The following is a 5,797-nucleotide window of genomic DNA, read 5'->3' on the forward strand; positions in this document are numbered from 1 at the left end:
TGGACCAAACTGTACATGTAGGATGAGAGTCCCGCCCTGAACACATGTACATGCTGACATTCACCCACAGTCATAGCGCCACCTGCTGGCAACAGGAAGTGACTTTTAACGAAGCAGCCCCCGCCGCACGTTTCACCTACGTGCACGAATTTTCTGTGGTACGTGTATCTTGTCCAGACGCACAAAAAAGCCTCTTGGAGCGATGCCCTAAACCAACAGGAAGTCGGCCATTTTGAATTTTACGTCAAATTTTGGATGATTTACACACTTCGTACTTTAACGAACTCCTCCTAGGGATTTAGTCCGACCGACTTCAAATTTGTGCTGTGCCTTCTAAAGGCATTGAAGATGAAAAGTTGTGCTATTTGCGAGTTTTCGTCAATGGTGTGTCCGTGGCGTGGCGTCAAAGATCAAGTCTTCGCCATGACACAGGAAGTTGTTGTAACTTCAGTGTACATGCTAACATCTGAACCAAACTTTACGTGCTTGATAACTCTCCCACCCCGCTATGGAGGACCGATCCTGACACAGTCAGAAATAAATACAGAAATAAATAAATGCTCAATAAATAAATAAGCTTCCAATTAAATACACAAAAAAATAAAGTAAATAAATAAATGTTGGTAGTAATTAAATTATACAAGGAGACATAAATGTATATATTTTAATTAGTGCCTTTACTTATTCACCTTTGTTATAATTACCTTATTTTTATTCTTATATCTTCAACTTTATTTATTACTAATTTTTTTAATATATTTATTTATGTGTGTGTTTTAATATTTTTGTCTGTTTTATTCTTCCTTTGTATTTTTTACCTTATTTATTTTCACCCATGGTATTTATTTCTGCCTGTCTTTTTAAATTTTGTATGCATTTCTGCTCATTATGCAAATGAGGAGGGGCTGTGTCTCAAGGGGTCATCTTCTCTGCTATTGGTGGACCAGTCAGACAGGAGAGCTCTAGGCCTACTCTGCCTGCAGACATCAACGATCTTGCCCCTCACACAGTCAGATGGCTTCCTTCAGTGCGCTGAGGTGTTTAACAACTCTGAAGACACTACCAGCATGTCTTCCTTCTCTTTTCACGTAGACGCTCCGACAGACAGTGCTTTCAGTTTGCTGCATGCATGGACACAGAACTGCGGTACAGCACACAGTAACGATGAAATGTGTGCTGTTCTCACATTCTTCCTCTGTATGTACACATAAACAACAAGGCAGGGAAATATAAAAGGAATTTATTTTATTGTTTGGGTACATTATTGTTCAGTGTACATGCTCACATCTGAACCAAACTTTGCGTGCTTGATAACTCTCTGACCCCCAGACATCTACACGTCAATACCGATTATATTCATAGCGGCAAGTGCTATGTAGCTCCACATAGGGGACACAGGAAGTGACATATAGCACCTTCATGCGGCGACATAACCGCGTAGCAAATTCACAGCCGCACCGGCAGAGCTCCAGAATATGCAACTCGGCCGGCTCACACGCGGACGCGCTTACAAGTGCGAGGGCCCGCCCAACTGCTTGCAGCTTTAATTAGGGCCCGAGCACGACCGTGTGAGGTCCCTATTGAATTTGCTCGGATTATTTTTTTTTTATTTTTTTTTTTTTTTTTTTTTTTTTTTTCTGCAAAGTAGGCCAACTGACATGGCCTAAACATTCTCGAAAACTCACCAAAATTTGCAAACATGTCAGAACCGGTGAAAAATTTCGTATTCTACAAGTTTCGCACATGGGCGTTGCAAAATGACTCGCTAGCGCCACCTAGAAAATTGGAAAAAATTAGCCCCTCGTTCACGTTCAACCTACATGTACGAAATTTTCTGGGGACATGTATCATCAAGACGCACAAAAAAGCCTCAAGAACCCATAGCCTAAAGTCAACAGGAAGTCGGCCATTTTGAATTTTACGGCCATTTTTGGATGATTTACAACTTCGTACTTTAACGAACTCCTCCTAGGGATTTAGTCGGATCGACGTCAAATTTCTGCTGTGCCTTCTAAAGGCATTGACGATGAAAAGTTGTGCTATTTGCGCGTTTTCGTCAATGGGCGTGTCCGTGGCGTCGATGATTCGCATGAAACAGGAAGTTGTTGTAACTTCAGTGTACATGCTCACATCTGGACCAAACTGTACATGTAGGATGAGAGTCCCCCCTGAACACATGTACATGCCGACATTCACCCACAGTCATAGCGCCACCTGCTGGCAACAGAAAGTGACCTTTAACGAAGCAGCCCCCGCCGCACGTTTCACCTACGTGCACGAATTTTCTGTGGTACGTGTATCTTGTCCAGACGCACAAAAAAGCTCTTGGAGCCATAGCCTAAACCAACAGGAAGTCGGCCATTTTGAATTTTACGTCAAATTTTGGATGATTTACACACTTCGTACTTTAACGAACTCCTCCTAGGGATTTAGTCCGACCGACCTCAAATTTGTGCTGTGCCTTCTAAAGGCATTGAAGATGAAAAGTTGTGCTATTTGCAAGTTTTCGTCAATGGGCGTGTCCGTGGCGTCGATGATTCGCCATGACACGGAAGTTGTCGTAACTTCAGTGTACATGCTCACATCTGGACCAAACTGTACATGTAGGATGAGAGTCCCGCCCTGAACACATGTACATGCTGACATTCACCCACAGTCATAGCGCCACCTGCTGGCAACAGGAAGTGACTTTTAACGAAGCAGCCCCCGCCGCACGTTTCACCTACGTGCACGAATTTTCTGTGGTACGTGTATCTTGTCCAGACGCACAAAAAAGCCTCTTGGAGCGATGCCCTAAAATCAACAGGAAGTCGGCCATTTTGAATTTTACGTCAAATTTTGGATGATTTACACACTTCGTACTTTAACGAACTCCTCCTAGGGATTTAGTCCGACCGACTTCAAATTTGTGCTGTGCCTTCTAAAGGCATTGAAGATGAAAAGTTGTGCTATTTGCGAGTTTTCGTCAATGGGTGTGTCCGTGGCGTGGCGTCAGATCAAGTCTTCGCCATGACACAGGAAGTTGTTGTAACTTCAGTGTACATGCTACATCTGAACCAAACTTTACGTGCTTGATAACTCTCCCACCCCGCTATGGAGGACCGATCCTGACACAGTCAGAAATAAATACAGAAATAAATAAATGCTCAATAAATAAATAAGCTTCCAATTAAATACACAAAAAAATAAAGTAAATAAATAAATGTAGGTAGTAATTAAATTATACAAGGAGACATAAATGTATATTTTTAATTAGTGCCTTTACTTATTCACCTTTGTTATAATTACCTTATTTATTCTTATATCTTCAACTTTATTTATTACTAATTTTTTTAATATATTTATTTATGTGTGTGTTTTAATATTTTTGTCTGTTTTATTCTTCCTTTGTATTTTTTACCTTATTTATTTTCACCCATGGTATTTATTTCTGCCTGTCCTTTTTAAATTTTGTATGCATTTCTGCCTCATTATGCAAATGAGGAGGGGCTGTGTCTCAAGGGGTCATCTTCTCTGCTATTGGTGGACCAGTCAGACAGGAGAGCTCTACCTCTCTGCCTGCAGACATCAACGATCTTGCCCCTCACACAGTCAGATGGCTTCCTTCAGTGCGCTGAGGTGTTTAACAACTCTGAAGACACTACCAGCATGTCTTCCTTCTCTTTTCACGTAGACGCTCCGACAGACAGTGCTTTCAGTTTGCTGCATGCATGGACACAGAACTGCGGTACAGCACACAGTAACGATGAAATGTGTGCTGTTCTCACATTCTTCCTCTGTATGTACACATAAACAACAAGGCAGGGAAATATAAAAGGAATTTATTTTATTGTTTGGGTACATTATTGTTCAGTGTACATGCTCACATCTGAACAAACTTTGCGTGCTTGATAACTCTCACCCCCAGACATCTACACGTCAATACCGATTTATATTCATAGCGGCAAGTGCTATGTAGCTCCACATAGGGGACACAGGAAGTGACATATAGCACCTTCATGCGGCGACATAACCGCGTAGGAAATTCACAGCCGCACCGGCAGAGCTCCAGAATATGCAACTCGGCCGGCTCACACGCGGACGCGCTTACAAGTGCGAGGGCCCGCCCAACGCTGCTTGCAGCTTTAATTTTTTTTTTTTTTTTTTTTTTCTGCAAAGTAGGCCCAAATGACATGGCCTAAACATACTCGAAAACTCACCAAAATTTGCAAACATGTCAGAACCGGTGAAAAATTTCGTATTCTACAAGTTTCGCACATGGGCGTGGCAAAATGACTCGCTAGCGCCACCTAGAAAATTGGAAATGATTAGCCCCTCGTTCACGTTCAACCTACATGTACGAAATTTTCTGGGGACATGTATCGTATCAAGACGCACAAAAAAGCCTCAAGAACCCATAGCCTAAAGTCAACAGGAAGTCGGCCATTTTGAATTTTATGGCCATTTTTGGATGATTTACACACTTCGTACTTTAACGAACTCCTCCTAGGGATTTAGTCGGATCGACGTCAAATTTCTGCTGTGCCTTCTAAAGGCATTGACGATGAAAAGTTGTGCTATTTGCGCGTTTTCGTCAATGGGCGTGTCCGTGGCGTCGATGATTCGCAATGAAACAGGAAGTTGTTGTAACTTCAGTGTACATGCTCACATCTGGACCAAACTGTACATGTAGGATGAGAGTCCCGCCCTGAACACATGTACATGCCGACATTCACCCACAGTCATAGCGCCACCTGCTGGCAACAGAAAGTGACCTTTAACGAAGCAGCCCCCGCCGCACGTTTCACCTACGTGCACGAATTTTCTGTGGTACGTGTATCTTGTCCAGACGCACAAAAAAGTCTCTTGGAGCCATAGCCTAAACCCAACAGGAAGTCGGCCATTTTGAATTTTACGTCAAATTTTGGATGATTTACACACTTCGTACTTTAACGAACTCCTCCTAGGGATTTAGTCCGACCGACCTCAAATTTGTGCTGTGCCTTCTAAAGGCATTGAAGATGAAAAGTTGTGCTATTTGCAAGTTTTCGTCAATGGGCGTGTCCGTGGCGTGGCGTCAAAGATCAGCTCTTCGCCATGACACGGAAGTTGTCGTAACTTCAGTGTACATGCTCACATCTGGACCAAACTGTACATGTAGGATGAGAGTCCCGCCCTGAACACATGTACATGCTGACATTCACCCACAGTCATAGCGCCACCTGCTGGCAACAGGAAGTGACTTTTAACGAAGCAGCCCCCGCCGCACGTTTTACCTACGTGCACGAATTTTCTGTGGTACGTGTATCTTGTCCAGACGCACAAAAAAGTCTCTTGGAGCCATAGCCTAAACCAACAGGAAGTCGGCCATTTTGAATTTTACGTCAAATTTTGGATGATTTACACACTTCGTACTTTAACGAACTCCTCCTAGGGATTTAGTCCGACCGACCTCAAATTTGTGCTGTGCCTTCTAAAGGCATTGAAGATGAAAAGTTGTGCTATTTGCAAGTTTTCGTCAATGGGCGTGTCCGTGGCGTGGCGTCAAAGATCAACTCTTCGCCATGACACGGAAGTTGTCGTAACTTCAGTGTACATGCTCACATCTGGACCAAACTGTACATGTAGGATGAGAGTCCCGCCCTGAACACATGTACATGCTGACATTCACAGACAGTCATAGCGCCACCTGCTGGCAACAGGAAGTGACTTTTAACGAAGCAGCCCCCGCCGCACGTTTTACCTACGTGCACGAATTTTCTGTGGTACGTGTATCTTGTCCAGACGCACAAAAAAGCCTCTTGGAGCGATGCCCTAA

This window comes from Micropterus salmoides, unplaced genomic scaffold (assembly GCF_014851395.1).
Source record: "Micropterus salmoides isolate LMB-PRFRI ecotype aquatic unplaced genomic scaffold, ASM1485139v1 Ms_hic_scaffold_2524, whole genome shotgun sequence".
In the NCBI taxonomy this organism is placed as follows: domain Eukaryota; kingdom Metazoa; phylum Chordata; class Actinopteri; order Centrarchiformes; family Centrarchidae; genus Micropterus; species Micropterus salmoides.